Source organism: Mobula hypostoma, chromosome 13 (assembly GCF_963921235.1).
Source record: "Mobula hypostoma chromosome 13, sMobHyp1.1, whole genome shotgun sequence".
Lineage (NCBI taxonomy): Eukaryota > Metazoa > Chordata > Chondrichthyes > Myliobatiformes > Myliobatidae > Mobula > Mobula hypostoma.
Window position 1 is genome coordinate 21,113,784 of NC_086109.1, and position 17,401 is coordinate 21,131,184.

At 41.2% G+C, this 17,401-nt stretch overlaps 1 protein-coding gene across 4 annotated transcripts in view; it reads left to right on the top strand.

Moving 5' to 3' along the window:
* The window catches only part of LOC134355914 (chemokine-like protein TAFA-2), a 106,894-nt gene that overhangs the window by 5,175 nt on the left and 84,318 nt on the right, over positions 1 to 17,401 (top strand). For 2 of the 4 annotated variants that reach the window (XM_063066453.1, XM_063066450.1), the window contains exon 2: positions 10,111 to 10,178. The exons of the other annotated variants lie outside the window; for them this stretch is intronic. The gene's annotated coding sequence lies outside the window, so the exon portion shown is untranslated. The remainder of the gene's footprint in view (positions 1 to 10,110; positions 10,179 to 17,401) is intronic. 4 annotated transcript variants of the gene reach the window in all.

Here is a 17,401-nt window from a genome sequence, read left to right on the forward strand (position 1 = left end):
TTTCAATATTTAAAAGGTTTGAATGTATCCCTCCCCCCATTCTTCTAAACTCCAGTGGGTACAGGCCCAGAGCCATCAAACACTGCCCACTCATGAACCCCCTCATTCTGGGATCATTGTTGTGACCTTCCTCTGTATCCTCTCCAAAGCCAGCATGTTAGATAAGTGGCCACAAACTGCTCGCAAATGCAGTCTGACCCAATGCCTTGTAAAGCCGTAGCATTAAGTCCTCAAGCTCTTTGATGTCTATGCACTGAGTGAGGGCAGGAGACCTTTCTACTGGGTCCTGTTTTATTGTCTGAGACTTGGCTGGGACTATTTCAAATTAGATAAAGGTAACTATACAACTTTGGCAAACAATCTAATGGAAGAAATTGTACCCTAACCAGGAAGCTGCTTAACAGCGTAAACTTGCAGAGAGATCCAGTGGTTTAGTCAATATATTAAAATAATAACTCGTGTTTAGCTCAGGCAGGGATTCTAATTATGATTTGAACTCCCTTTGATCTGCTAATTGCTGGAAGTGCAAATTGATAATGGACCATTTGGGAAGCCTGAAAATATTAAGACTAAAGGCCAGTTTACTTTCCCAATGAAATTTAAGTTTTGACAAAAAAAAAATTAGGAATAATGGAAGAGAAAGTAAAGTGAACTGGAGATGATACAAACAAAAAGGGTGAAAGAAGAAGTAAATTAAGAGAAAATAGGGAAAAGGTCATGAATGAAAAGTAGGAAAAAAATGGAACCCTGAAAATTTGAATAACATGACCAATGTTATTTAATAATATTTTTGTAAATGAAGGATTGCTTTTCCATTGATTCAGTTGTGCTGCTTTCAGTGTGGAGAGGTTGAACGATGTAGGATCAAAAATCTCATTATAAATGTACAATTTTTCCAACATTTGTGGTCAGGTTAATTGGTAATTAATGTGCTGGTGCAGTAAATTTGTGGAACTCAGGGGAGGGTTTAGGACCAGCTGCTTTTTTAGGAGGCTAGTAGTGAGGAAGTGTAAATTATCTAGAAATGGTTATGGGATTATCTGCATTTCTGCCTCACCATGATCAAGTTGCTGGATAATTTACAGCTTAATAATAACATTAAATACTCCCTTATTCTGATCATGAAAACCAGGGTTTGAAGTTCATTTCTGCTTTGAACGATATTTCATGAAATGGTGTGAGTCCCAGTTGTAAAATGCATCTTTCTGATATCAGTTGCTTCTTACATTCCATCGTTTTTGGGAACGGGGCTTGGACTCGAGGAGAATCACAAACCAGTTCCCGTGCTATAATGTCCATGGGGAGAAAAGGTCAAAGATAAGTCAGCAGTCAGAAGACCTGCTGAAAATCTGTCCTTCAAAAGGGATAAAACAGGCTCACAGCCCTTGTCTCTCTTATAAACCTGACCTATATTTTCATACTAGACAAAGCTGTCAATCAAATTCACAAATCCCAACAGACCCAGAAACGTGCATCACATAAAATATTTACTCGATAGTTTTTGTTCAATCAGAACTGAAAACCAACTTGTTCAAGTAGCTACTAAAGCTATTACTAAAGTAAATAACGTTCATCAAATCTTAATGTTCAAGGTATAAACGTCATATTCCCTTTAAATAATGGCAGATCTGCAATTAGTTTCTGCTGGAGTTGATGCACATCATGTCCGTCATGGGCACCAGCCTCCCCAGCAGTGGGGAACACCTTCCAAAAGTGATGCTTCAAAAAGGCAGCATCCATCATTAAGGGCCCTCATCTCCCATGGTGTGCCCTCTCCTTATTGCTACCATCAGGGAGGAGGTACAGGAGCGTGAACATCTTCTAACCCTCCACCCTCAGATTTCTGAATGGATAATGAACACGACCTCACTCGTTTTACTCTCTATATTCAATAGTTCCATTTAATATCAGAAAGATGTATACAATATACGTCCTGAAATCCTTTTTCTTCGCAGATGCGAAAACAGAAGAGTGCCCAAAACAATGAATCACAGTACCAACATTAGAATCCAAAGCTCCCTGCCCTTCCCATGCACAAGCAACAGCAAAGCAAAGACTTCCCGCCACCACCATCCACTTCTGCAAAAAAGCATCAGCACCTTCAGGAATTTGAATTATATATATATTATTGTGATTTATATATTTTAATGTATTGTGCTGTAATACTGCTACAAAACAACAAATTTCATGATATATGTCAGCGATACTAAGCCTGATTCTGCCACACAAGCCTTCTCTTAATTAATGTTCTGCATTCCCGTCAGGGTAACTCCCTACATCATTCTACTTCCCTAACTTTGTTGCCCTAAGTACGTCTTTTACTAATCTGGCTGATGGCATTTTGTTTTGATTTCCTTATTGGATTTTTTCCAACAATACTGTAGGGTTATGGACTAGTTTTGAAATCTGTCACAGCAGAAACATGCACCGAGTTTTCTCTTCTCTACCCCCTTCATAATTACACTCTGTGGCCACATTATTTGTTACCTCCTGTACCTAATAGAGTGGCTGCTGATCGTATGTTCATGCTCTTTTGCTGCTGCAGGACATTCACTTCAAGATTCAACATGTCGTGCGTTCAGAGATGCTCTTCTGCACACCAATAACTGCGTGGTTATTTGAGCTACTGCTACCCTCCTGTCTGATTGAACCAGTCTGGCCATTCTCCTCTGACCTCTCTCATTAGCAAAGTGTTTTCACCCACAGAACTGCCAGCCAGAGACTGTTTTTTTTTGCATCATTCTCTGTAAACTTTAGAGACTGTTGTGCTTGAATATCCCAGGAGATGAGCAGCTTCTGAGATACCCCATTACCCTGTCTGACATCAACAATCATTTCACAGTCAAAGTCACTTAGAACACATTTTTTCCTATTCTGATGTTAGGCTCGAACAGCAACTGAACCTCTTGACTGTGACAGCATGCTTTTATGAATTCAGTAACTGCCGCAGGTTTGGCTGAATGGATATTTGCATTACCAAGTAAAGTGGTCGGTGATTGTATATTCAAGCAACATACATCAAAGTTGCTGGTGAAAGCAGCAGGCCAGGCAGCATCTGTAGGAAGAGGTGCAGTCGATGTTTCAGGCCGAGACCCTTCGTCAGGACTAACTGAAGGAAGAGTGAGTAAGGGATTTGAAAGTGGGAGGGGGAGATCCAAAATGATAGGAGAAGACAGGAGGGGGAGGGATAGAGCCAAGAGCTGGACAGGTGATAGGCAAAAGGGGATACGAGAGGATCATGGGACAGGAGGTCCGGGAAGAAAGACAAGGGCGGGGGGGGACCCAGAGGATGGGCAAGGGGTATATTCAGAGGGACAGAGGGAGAAAAAGGAGAGTGAGAGGAAGAATGTGTGCATAAAAATAAGTAACAGATGGGGTACGAGGGGGAGGTGGGGCCTTAGCGGAAGTTAGAGAAGTCGATGTTCATGCCATTGTATATTCATGTGATTGTATATTCATGCTCTTCTGCTACTCTAGCACATCCACTTCAAGGTTCGACACGTTGTGCATTCAGAGACGTTCTGCACGCTGCTGTCGTAATGCATTGTTATTTGAGTTGCTATTGCCTTCCTGTCAGCTTGAACCAGTCTGGCTAATCTTCTCTGACCTCTCCCATTATCAAGATGCTTTTGCCTACAGAACTGCACCTCAATGGATGTTTTAACCATATAACAACTACAGCATGGAAACAGGCCATCTCGGCCCTTCTAGTCCGTGCCGAACTCTTCCTCTCACCTTGTCCCACCGACCTGCACTCAGCCCATAACCCTCCATTTCCTTCCTGTCCATATAGCTATTTCCCCTCTCATCTCAAACCTATGCCCTCTAGCACAAGGTATTTCAAAAATGCTAAAGAGTTACTGACTGTCTACCCCATCTCTCATAAAATGTCTTTATCAGTCTCAGCTTCCAATACTCCAGAGAGAACAACCTCAGTTTGTCTAAACTCTCTTTATAGCTAATACTCTCTAATCCAGGCCCCATCCTGGTGAACCTCCTCTGCACCCTCTCTGATACCTCCAGATCTTTTCTTTTTGTTTTTTTTTGCACCACTCTCCATAACCTCTAGATACTGTTGTGTGAAAATCACAGGAAATCAGCAGTGTCTGAGATACTCAAATCACCCCATCTGCCACCAACAATCCTTCCACGATCAAAATCGAGATCATGTTTCTATCCCATTCTGATGTTTGGTCTGAACAACAACTGACCACATCTGCATGCTGTTATGGACTGAGTTGCTGCCACATGATTGGGGATTAGATATTTGCATTAATGAGCAGGGGTACAGGTGTACCTAATAAAGTGGCCACTAAATGTATAGTGGAAAGAAAGAGCTTCAGACTGTTTATTCTGACCCAATAGTTATAATCTCTCAATTCTGGTATCATATTAATGTTCATCTCACTTGACAAAAATCATTCTCAGTTGTTTATTAATATTGCTGGCTTGGTGAAGCATAATTTATGTTCCTGTATCTGGCAGAAAGCAATAATAGCTAATGTGTTCAGGAAATAATCCAATAAATAATCCAAAAGAGAGGAAAATGCTCTGTTCTTATCTCAATTTCCCCAGCACAGTCTGTGCAGTGAGCTTCCAATCTTAGGACAGATATTAGCACCACAGAAGTGATTCATTGCACCAAAGTATCTGATGAGGCAGTGTTTTTATATGGAGTGGAGTGTGAAACTTCTGATAGTTAAGGCAAGACTAATATAACCATATAACAATTACAGCACGGAAACAGGCCACTCGGCCCTTCTAGTCCGTGCCGAATGCTTACTCTCACCTAGTGCCATTTACCTGCACTCAGCCCATAACCCTCCATTCCTTTCCTGTCCATATACCTATCCAATTTTTTTTTTAATGACAAAATTGAATCTGCCTCTACCACTTCTACTGGACCTCGTTCCACACAGCTATCACTCTCTGAGTAAAGAAGTTCCTCCTCGTGTTACCCCTAAACTTTTGCCCCTTAACTCTCAACTCATGTTCTCTTGTTTGAATCTCCCCTACTCTCAATGGAAAGAGCCTATCCACGTCAACTCTATCCCCCTCATAATTTTAAATACCTCTATCAGGCACCCTCCCCCAACCTTCTACGCTCCAAAGAATAAAGACCTAACTTGTTCAACCTTTTTCTGTAACTTAGGTGCTGAAACCCAGGCAATATTCTAGTAAATCTCCTCTGTACCCTCTCTATTTTGTTGACATCTTTCCTATAATTCAATGACCAGAACTGTACACAATACTCCAAATTTGGCCTCACCAATGCCTTGTACAATTTTAACATTACGTCCTAACTCCTGTTCTCAGTGCTCTGATTTATAAAGGCCAGCATACTAATGTCACCAAGTAGTAAGCGGCATTGGGAAGTATAGGATATAATGCATCAGAAGTCGTTTAAAGAATACTAACTGGACTAACATCCGTATCGCTGACAAAAGAGAATTCAGACAGTGGAGTCTGAAGCATAAACAAACCGCTGGAGGAATTCAAGTAGCATCTATGCCAGCGACATGGTCATCATTTCAAGTTGATTTTTATTTATTCAGAAATATTCAGATTACAGGCCTCTCTGGCCCAACAGACCCATGTCACCCGTTGATACCCATATGACCAATTAATCTGCGGACACATTCGTCTTTAGAACATGGGAGGAAACGCGAGCATCTGGAGGAAACACACACCAGTCATGGGGAGAACGTGAAAGCTCTTTGCAGTCAGTGGTGGGAACGGACTCGGGTTAGTGTGGTTCTGTGATAGCATTGTGCTAACTGCGACACTACCGTGCTGCCCCACAGTATTAGAATATACAGAGCCTCGGCCCGAAACCTCGGCCATCTCTTTGAATCCACAGATGCTGCTTGACCCACTGGGTGCTTCCTGCTGCTTTTTAATGGTTTGGATTGGGTGGGTTGTGTTTGTACTTGCACAGTATAGAAGAGTGCGAGGGAAATTCATAGAAACACAAGATCCTAATGGACTTAATGTGGTGGATGTGGAGAAAATGTTTCCACTTGCAGAATGATCTTAAGCTAAGGGGTGTTGTTTAAAAATAAGAGGTCACCCATTTAAGGCAGGTTCAGAGATGAGAAAATCTTTTCTTTCTGAAGTTCCTGAATATTTGAAACTTTTCCTCAAAAAGCAATAAAAATGGTCCTTGAATATTTTTGAGGTATATACAGTAGGTATTTGATAAGCGACCCGGCTGGTGGCATAGTGGCATCAGTTTTGGACTTCAGGACGAAAGGTCTAGAGTTCGAATCCAGCTGGCTCCCCTGCACGCCTTTCATCCGTGCTGGGTTACGAGCTGGTGACCTCTTTGGAAACTCACCCGGCAGAAGGCAATGGCAAACCACTGCTGTAACTTGCCTCATACGCGGTTCCCCACTACGTCAGAGAGGCGTGGAGGGAAATCGTCCGCTAACCGGAGAAACTCCGGATGCAACGTATCTAAATTTGATAAGCAAGATTACTCTGGGTAGGAGGAAGTGTAATAAAGAGGTCACACGTAGTCTTATTAAATGGCAGATTAATGACTTAAGGGGGAACTTTACATATTCTGTCTCCTAATTTGTATGTACATGTATTTGTACGTGGAGCAGAGGAAGCAAAGTAGCCAATCAGAACCTCAATCAAATAAATCACGGTGGCAAAGTCCTTTAGTTCATCTACCTGTCTCGATTTTGTAACCTGTAATGCAAATGTCGGGATGAGGTTGAAGGCGCTCGGCAGAGGATGGCGCTTGGGAGGCTGTATCGGAGGGCTGGTCGGAAGCTCGAAGTTTTCGGATGGATGGACTCAGTGTCGGCTATGGTCAGCTGCTTCCAAGGCATCGGCAAGTTGACGGTGCCTGGGGGTTTATGGCAGGGAGTTTCTCCCTTTTGCCGCCTGCTATCGGGGACTCGGGAGTAGATCGACTCGGGGACTTTTGTGACCTTATTTACTTTGCCCATGGTTTGTTCTTCATCAAGTTATGGTATTGCTTTGCACTGCTGTAACTATATGTTACAATTATGTGGTTCTGTCAGTGTTAGTCTTTGGTTTGTCCTGTTTTCTGTGATATCACTCCGGAGAAACATTGTATCATTTCTTAATGCATGTATGCCTTTCTAAATGACAATAAAAGAGAACTGAGTGTTCTCATAATCTAAAATGCCAAAGGGCTATTGAGGTAGTGAACTTTTCTTGTGGACCTGTGGTATTGCTGGCACTGTTAGCTTCTACTTCACTTAAGAGCTGCTTTAAACTACTCAACCGTGGCTCATGTTCGGAGTGTGTTGGTGTTTGACATGATTGTGTAGCCAAGTTTCCATAGAACTCAATATATAAGTTTGCTGATGACACAACATTTGTAGGCCGTATCTCGGGTAATGATGAGTTTGAGTACTGAGAGGAAATTAAGAACCTGGTGGCATGGTGCGAAGACAATAACCTATCCCTTAACGTCAGCAAGACTAAGGAATTGGTTGTTGACTTCAGAAGAAGTAGCAGACTGCACAACCCAATTTACATCAGTGGTGCGCAAATGGAACAGGTCAAAAGCTTTAAGTTCCTCAGGGGCAATATCACAAATGACCTGACCTGGTCCAAGCAAGCACAGTTCACTGCCAAGAAGGCCCAACGGTGCCTTTACTTCCTGAGAAAACTAAAGAAATTTGGCCTGTCCCCTAAAACCTTCACTAATTTTATAGATGCACCGTAGAAAGCATTCTTCTAGGGTGCATCACAACCTGGTATGGAAGTTGTCCTGTCCAAGACCGAAAGAAGCTGCAGAAGATTGTGAACACGGCGCAGCACATCACACAAACTAGTCTTCTGTCCGTGGACTCACTTTACGCCGCACGCTGTCGGAGTAGTGCTGCCAGGATAATCAAGGACACGACCCACCCAGCTAACACACTTTTCGTCCCTCTTCCCTCCGGGAGAAGGCTCAGGAGCTTGAAGACTCGTATGGCCAGATTTGGGAACAGCTTCTTTCCAACTGTAATAAGACTGCTGAACGGATCCCGACCCGGATCTGGGCCGGACCCTCCAAATATCCAGACCTGCATCTCGGTTTTTTTGCACTACCTTACTTTCCATTTTTCTATTTTCTATTTATGATTTATAATTTAAATTTTTACTATTTACTATCGATTTGTTCTCCAGGGAGCGGGAAGCGCAGAATCAAATATAGCTATGGTGATTGTACGTTCTAGTATCAATTATTTGGTGACAATAAAGTATAAAGTAAAGTATATTTCACTGTTTGTTTCAATTTTTAGATGTACATATGACAAATAAAGCTCTCATTATCTTTATAAAAGCAGATGGTTATAGGTGGGGAAATTGGCTTGATTGAACTTAAAAATCTAGTGAGGTTGAATCGCCTTGATGTGGTGTAGCGCCCATCCAACAAGTTTAAAAATATTGTTTGCCTGAACACAACAGGTTGACTTGTTATTACTCTGCTTGTCATTTCAGTGTGACTGTCGCCTTTTAAATCTGAATGGTTTTGTACATGCTAAGCTAAAGAACAGATAAAAGATTTTTTTTATTCATTCATCAGCTGTGCCAGTATTTATTGTCCATCCGTATTTGTCCCTTGAGCTGAGTGGCTTGCGAAGGCCATTAAAAATTAACCACATCTGTGGATACGAAGCCACATGTAGACTAGATCAGATAAGGATGACAGATTTCTACCCCCAACAAATATTTATGGACCAGATGGGATTTTTGATACAAGTTAGAATGATTCCAGCTGCTGATATAAGATTTTCATTACAAATTTATTAAATGATGTGACTTTAAATTCTCTGACTGGGGTTACAAACACTTGTTTTTTGATCAAGTGTCCAGGTCTCTGGATAGTAGTCCATTAGCTTAACGCGCTGCTACCATACTCCTATTAATAAGCCATATTAAAAAAAAATGTCAATTAGATCATCAATAATTCATGACTCCAGCCTCCTGTTCAAACTTATTTTTTCTCCCCTAACATCCTTGGCCTCCTCACTATTCCCTGAAAATCTCTTGATTTTGAACGTGTCTCTGTAAACCATTACCTCGGGCATTATTTTCTCCTTTCTTTAACTGCAGCACAATCAGCCGATCACCCCAATAAATCCCAGGATGGTTGAATTCAGGTTACATTTCAAAGAGCAGAATAAATCTTTTTGACATCAGGTATTATGCTTTGCAGGCTTTTGTCTCATTATTTGAGTGAGTCTGTTTGTTCCTGGTACTGTGTGCACTGTGTTTTGTGTTATTATTCTCAACTGAGTTATATTTTTTGTAAAATGATCTGCAAAGAATGAGCGTATACACCCATCAGACCCATGGTGGCTCTTTCAGAGAGCTTTGCAATTAAACTTGCCATTGTTCTTTCCTCAATAGTGCTAGAAGTGTTTGTACTTATGCAACCATTTCTCTTTGGAAAGTTATTATTAAATCGGCTTCCACAGCCCTTTAAGATCAGAACAAGATACAGCATTAGAAAAAAAAGTTCTCCCTGATTCTTTTGTCAATTGTCTGAACATAATTAATTTTCTTTTTATGATTGCATAAAATCCTTGTGCTGGTTTCTAAACCAAGCTTTTGTGAATTTTGATGTTTAGAATTCATTTTATCAAAACAGAAAACCCACTTTACCCCTTTCAATTTTTGCGCTTTTATGTAGGTAATTTTGACATTTAGTGTTAAACAGGTAAGAGTGAATTGGCAGTCTGGTTTAAGTCCATCCTGTATCTTTTTTCCACACACACACCATATGTCGTATCTCAAATTACTCATATAATATTACCCAAAATATTATTTCTCGAATTTGTATTTGAATAAATCAATACTACCTCCCAGAGGAGCCCGGACCGCTCATTTGCCAGAACGTTGCTTCCGCAGTTTAATTTTAAATTCATTCCCATTTCAAGTTCAGTCTATGATCTCTAGTTCCACTGCTCTGGACAAGGTGAAACAGGTTATGGTGGTCAGCATATTATCTAGTCACTTTGAAGTCTCAAGAGCACCAACCAGATTGGAACTCAACCTTTTATTTTCCAATGAGAACCTGCACAATTTACATAATGGTTTGCAATAATCCAATCTCTTTCCACTCTCCTTTCAAATAAGTGCAGATTTTCTTCAGATGTAACCCAGCGGCCAAAGCTACACTCAGCCAGAAGACGGGGATTAAGGAGGTAAGCAATTTGATAGACTAAGGACCAGGAACTGGCAGGTTAGACTGTAAAATGGTGAATGTTAGTTCTGACTGAGTGAGTGTTTATATAAGAATTTATATAGAATGCTGTGTTTGGAGCTTGATTGTGACTTTTCTTCAGTTTCATGGCATGTTTTGAGTGATGGAAAGATATTAGTGGCATTTTGTCCAGGATATTACTAGTTTAAATAGCTGAAACTCTCACCATCAGAGAAACAAAGAAGTTCAATGATTATGATGGAATACAAGCAGAAAGAAGCTGGAGATGAGTGTACCAAAGCTGCGGGAGTGTTTCCATGAGAGAAAAATTGTTGAAGAATTATTGTTTCTAGGAGAATTATTTGCCATCAGAGAATGATTGTGTACCAAAGAAAGATTGTTCATGAGGCATGGACTGTCAGGGAACAATTTATTCTGACTTCCAGGCAGCCATGATATTGAAGACAACAGTTGCCTACCCAAGATTATCTATCAAAGAATAACTGCCATTAGGGAATGACTATCCACCAGGGAATGGTTGCCCATTAGAGACTGAATGATGGTCAAAAGCTAATGTAGAATGAGTTAGAATTATAGAACAGTATCTATTAATGAGCACTGGTCTACTATAGATTGATTTACTTCCAGAAAACAGTTAGCAAATCGCACTGCAGTACACCAATGGAGAACGGATGACTCAGAATACCTTCTTGGAGAATGATTTGCTATTTTAGATTGACTGTTTATCAGAAAGCAATTGTCTATTAGAAATTACACATCTGAGTTTGATTTACTATCTGAACTGTTGACTATTAGAGGTCAATTTTTCGTCAGGGGTCGATGTCTAAAAGAGATGGATTAACTAACAGAAAAGGTATGTCATCAGAGAAAGATTGTTTAACGGAAATTGTCTAATCCAGATCAGATGAATGCTTAAAATTGTGTACCAGGGGACGACTGAGTGTTAGAAATTGTCTGTTGGAGAGCAGTTGTCTTTTACAGTGCGATTTACAATCAGATGATTGTCCAACAGAGAACAATTCCCTATCAGCAAATGACTTACTGTCAAAGACGCATTGTCTACCTCTGTAAAAGTGCTCTACCAGGTAACAGAACATGTTCGTGCACCTAGCCATACTAAACACACGAATACCAAAACCAGTGATCGGTGCAGTCAATCTTCTGAAAACAGAAGAAGGAATAGATTTCAGGATGATTTTGCTAACTAGAATTTCTTAATTACGAGTTTTCTAAAGTGATGATTTTTAATACGGTATATAAGTCAGTGAATAAAAGGGTGTCTTTTGGAAATTGTCATGCAGTCGATGGAGATAGGTAGTAAATTTTCTTCACTTGGTATTCCTTTGGCAAGGCCTGTAAGTTATATTTTTGTGGAGTGTGTGCTTTGCAGGCTCTTGTCTTACTACCTGAATGAGTCTATTTGTTCCTGCTACTGTGTGTATTTGTTCTATGTTATTTTCCTCAACTGAATTATATTTTTTTTTACAAAATAATCTGCAAAGAAAGAGAACATTCTCCCATTATACCTATGGAGGCTCTTTGAGAGAGCTGTCCAATTAAACTCTCCATTGTATTTTCCCCAATGGTGCTGGAAATATTCGTAGTTGTACAAACATTTCTTTTCCAAATGTTAGTAAATCTGCTATCACTGCTCTTTCAGGGAGTGCATCTCAGATGAGAACAAGACACAGCATTAAGGAAAGTTCTCTCTTGATTCTTTCATTAAATGCTTGAACATAATTATTTTTCATTGTATGATTGCACAAAATCCTTGTGGTCGAGCTGACAGAAACAATTCAGCAGCAATTATGTCGGTGTACCAACTGGAAATCCAACAGAATGCTTGCCAGTTAAGCAATTTACCAAAGATGCAATTACTAATCCCAACTTCATAGCTGCAATTGCATTTGAAGGAAATGATCATTTGCAAGAAATAGTTAAATCTGCCCCAGAAAGTTCTTAAAGTGGAAGATTTCCCAGAAGTTCTACTTTAACAGTCTCCCATATGCAACGTGAACAAAGACATACTGTACAGAGTAACTCATCCAACCATTAGTATTTGAAAAAGCTATCCCAATTATTCCCTGTTTTCCCCATAGTCCTTACATTTTCCCCTTTCAAATATTTTTTTCCCCTCTATCTTCTCAGACAATCTTAAAATCATAGGTTGATGATGGATGCAGGAGGTAATTATCTGGTCCATTCTGTCCCTGCTGGAAGTGGAACTTGTCAGACAGATGACACGTCTCAGCTCTTGATGCCTTACTGGAAATTAATTATCACCCAGGTATATTTTAAAGTGACGAAAGCTTTTGCTTCCACCACCCTCTTCAGGCAAAGCTCCAGACCAGCACTAGTTTATTGTAGAAGATATTTTCCCGCTATTCTAAACAACCTATCTATCAACCTGTGACCTCCTTATTATTAACTTCCCTGGATAGAGAAATAACCCTTGCCTGTTGACTGTATCTAGGTCTCTCTGAATGTTACTTTTGATTCTGATACCGTCACATTTCCATGTAGAACATTCCCAATCGAATAACAGATCCTTCTTCTCTCTGGCTGTTTTGGCAATTCCATCAAACAGAGTTGTGGATGAAAAAAAAGGCTAGGTATCACTGCAAAAGTATGTTGGTAACTTTCCAGTAGCTATGGAATGAATGCATGAAGGGAATAAATGAAACCAATGGGAAAGGCAGGAGAGGAGCAAAAAGTTGGCACAAGCAGAATGGACCATACGGCGTCCTTCGTTTATATATTTCAGTGCTTTTATAATTTTCTGAAATTCATGGTTCAGCCTTTCAAAGTTCAAAGTAATTTTATTATCAAAGTACGTATATGTCACCATACACAACCCTGAGATTCATTTTCTTGCAGGCATACTCAATAAATCCAATAACCATAATAGAATCAATGGAGGACTGTACCAACAGGGCAGACAATCGGTGTGCAAAGGGCAATAAACTGCAAATACAAAAAGAAAGAAAGAGAAAAATATAATAAGTGTGCAATAAATTTTGAGAACATGAGATGAAAAGCCCTTGAAAGTGAGTCTATGGTTTGTGGGAACAGTTCAGTGATGGGGCGTGAAGTTGAGTGAAGTTAACCCTCTGATTCAAGAGCCTGATGGTTGAAGGGTAATAACTCTTCCTAAACCTGGTCGTGTGAGACCTAAAGCTTCTGATGGTAGCAGCAAGAAGTGAACATGACCTGGGTGGTGGGAGTCTCTGATGATGGACGCTACTTTCCTGTGACAACGCTTCGCGTAGATGTGCTCAATGGTGGGGAGCACTGTACTTGTGATGGACTGGGTCATATCCACTACTTAGTGAAGAACTTTCTGTCCAAGGGGATTGGTGTTCCCATACCAGGCAGTGATGCAGTCAGTCAATGTACTCTCCACCACACATCTATTGAAGTTTGTCAAAGTTTTAGACGTCATGCCGAGATTTAGCAAACTTATAAGGAAGTAGAGGTACTGCCACGCTTTCTTCGTAATTGGACTTGTGTGTTGGGCCTGGGACAAGTCCTCTGAAACGTTAACACTGAGGAATAAGCTCTTCTTCGGCATCTGGCTGGATATGGGTATCAATTTTAACCAACATTTTGATGGCAAACTCTGTCATCTTCATCAGGGACGATGCCTGGGCATGTCTAGACTGGTGGTATTTATACCCCCGTCGTCCATCCCTCCTGATTGGTTAGTCCTCATCCAATCAGGTTTTCGCTGTCCCACCTTATTTACAATTGAATTGCTGCTCTTTCCTAGAGCGAGACCTTTGTCTTCAATAAAATTCTTTTTCTCTATAGTTTAATTTCAATGGGTTCCTTCACCAGGTGCTCCCAAAAGCCATTGGCTTTTTGTGTAGTTTTGTGTAGTCAAAGTCAATCATATGACCATTGTAAATGAAATGTTCTGCTCCCCCTGGGTAATCCAAACGGATACACCTCCTGTGCTCCCTGATGCGGGTTTCCACCAATCGTCCCATCTGGCTGATGTGTGCCGCTCTGCATTCACAGGGAATCCTGTATACACCAGCCATTCAGAGTCCCAGGCCATCATTGACTCGCATAAGCTGTGATTTGAACTTCCTTACGAATCTGTGGATGGTATTAATCGGGTATTTTAACAGGATCCTGGCGTTCCTTCCAGAAACTGGAAATATAGGGAAGGTAGGCGGTAGCGAGGGGTTCCTTCTCGTTGTTAGGTTTCCTGGTTTTTTCCGTCTTCCTTATGTTTCCACGGTGGAATCCTGCATCTGGGAGCACCGGAGGTGTATCCGAATGGGTTACTCGGGGGAACCGGCGGTAACAGAACGTTGCATTCACAATGGCTGTAGGATTGACTTTGGCCCAAAACTACTGAGCCGAGCTGATTGGTTTTGGGACTGCTTGGTGAAGGAAACCATTGAAAAAAACTAGGGGAAAATAATTTCAACAAAGACAAAGGTCTTGCTTTAAGTAAAAACTGGGATTCGATTGTAAACAAAGTAAGGGAGTGGAATCCTGATTCAATGAGGACTAACCAATCAGGAGGGATGGACGATGGGGTATAAATACCATTGGACTAAGACATGCCCAGGCATCATCCCTGAAGAAGATGTCAGAGATTGTTATTGAAATATTGGTTAAAATCAATACCTGTGTCCAGCTGGAAGTCAAGAAGAGTTTATTTGTTATATATGCCAGGACAACACTAGATCAGGTTTCATTACATTGAGGAATTTAAAGTTGCCGACCCTCACCACCTCTGATTCCCCTAATGAGGACTGGTCCATAGGCCTCTGCTTTCCTCCTCCTGAAGTCAATAACCAGCTCCATGGTCTTGCTGATATTGAGTATTATTATGGCACCACTCCGCCAGATTTTCAATCTCCCTCCTTTGTGCTGACTTGTTAGCACCTTTGATTTGGCCTGTGGCAGTGGTGTTGTCAGCATTGGAGCCACAGAGTCGTAAGTGTAAATTGAGGCAGCGATACGGTGTCAAAACTCTGCTCCAGATATTAGGTGTTCAAATGAAGTTATCGCACAGCTGAGATTGCTAAATACTCGTTGCTCCTTTCCTAGTCAAAATAAAACGGTCTTTTTTTTAGTGTGCGAAGACCAACAAGCTAACATTGGAACAGTTGTACCTGCATAACTAGGTAAAGCTAATGGGGTACGAGTTACTCACAATGTTTGAGTGGACAGATTGGCAAGTTAGCAAATAGATATGTGGAGGTTCGAAATCCTGCCCATTAGTTCCAGGTCCACGACACATTTTCTTCAACCTCAACCATGGTTAATTCATTCCAAGGCAAGTCACCACCAACCGACAAAAAGCACTGATGAGATAAAAAGGATGCAAACTGGAGAATGGTGTAGAACAATCTTTCCTTTGTATCTAACCTAGGTTCTACTTGCCCTGAGGGGGTTTGTTGAGATGAAGTTGATGGAGTTTATTCCTCATTTAATCTAGGCCATATCTCTTTTGGAAATGTTTGCAGCAGTGATGAAGATAGAGCTTTATATAGTATCAATGTTTCAAAGTTTGCTTGCTTCAGAAGGGTTTGATAGGTGAGTATATAAGGTCAGGTGGAGGGGTGGAGATACATCTCTACCAAAGGAGATGTAAGGCGCTCCTTCCCTCCACTAGCCTGCAGGTCACCCTTGGGCAAGGTGTAGCAGCTGCTGAGCCCCCGATCAGGGTCACATGAATGGTGGATGGTCGTATGAGATGAGCAGCTGGTGCATATCACAGGTCCTGTTCACTGACGCCAGGTAGGCAATCTGTGAAGAGTATTGATAATGGCTGGGGTCATCCTTGTGAAGTCACTGCCCAGAAGAAGGCAATGGCAAACCGCTTCTGTCGAAAAATTTGGCAAGAACTATCAGACCATGATTGCTGTCACATGATATGGCACATTATGAAGACGATAGGTACATAAGGAACTTCAATTTATATCCAACTTTGGTGTACATGCCTTGGAAGGAGGGTTGCTCTGCATCTAACCGCACGGCACTCACCCATCTATGTTGAAGTGCAGTGTGGAAGAAGAATTAATCTGAACCTAACCTGAGAGTAAAAGAATATAAATGGATTTTTACTCTATATTTAACCTGTGCCATTCTGACACAGGAGTATCCGACACTTATCGATGAAGTCGGGTATTAATAACACTATCAATTTGGTGTTATATTGGTATCTCACAGCACTATTTATCCACTGTTTAGACAAGTATAAAAGACCTTGCAGCTCTATTCAAAAAAGACGAGGGTGTTTCAGTTTGCTTCGATCAACATTACAATGAAATGTGGGGCATTCATTTAATCCCTCTCCACGAGGCTTCTGTGGCTTTGCCTTCAGCAATAACTATAATGCTCCAAATATTTTTGTTGAGTCACAGATGTTTTTGTAAGAAGAAAGTGTTTCATCCTTTCTGTCTGCACCGGACTCCCACCACTCCATTCTGGGTGCTAATTGTTAATTTTTCCTGATAATCCCTGTCCAGGACTGTATTCCTTGGGTTGCAGAAGACAGCGGGGTTTCTTTTATATGGTGTAATATACCGAAGTGCTTTGGAAATGTTGTGGCCGTCGAAAAATATCACGAGCATTCAGAGGCAGGTTTGTCATTCAAGGAAGGTGAACTACAGAATCTGAGAGGCTTGCAATGCTCGAGCGATGATTAAGCTTTACAGAATAGGTGTAGGAAGAATTGAATTGAATTGACTCTATTTCTTACATCCTCCACATACATGAGGAGTAAAAATCTTTACGTTACGTCTCCGTCTGAATGTGCAATGTGCAAATTATAGTCATTTGTAACAAGTAGTCAATATAGTTTAAAAATACAATTGTGTCAGCATGAACTAATCAGTCTGATGGCCTGGTGGAAGAAGCTGTTCCAGAGCCTGTTGGTCCTGGCTTTTATGCTGTGGAACCATTTCCCGATGGTAGCAGCCGGAACAGTTTATGGTTGGGGTGAGTCGGGTCTCCAGTGATCCTCCAATGATCCTTCGGGCCCTTTTTACGCATCTGTCACTCTAAATGACCTGAATAGTGGGAAGTTCACATCTACAGATGCGCTGGGCTGTCCGCACCACTCTCTGCAGAGTCCTGCGATTGAGGGAAGTACAGTTCCCATACCAGACAGTGATGCAGCCAGTCAGGATGCTCTCAGTTGAGTCCCCGTAGAAAGTCCTTAGGACTTGGGGACTCATG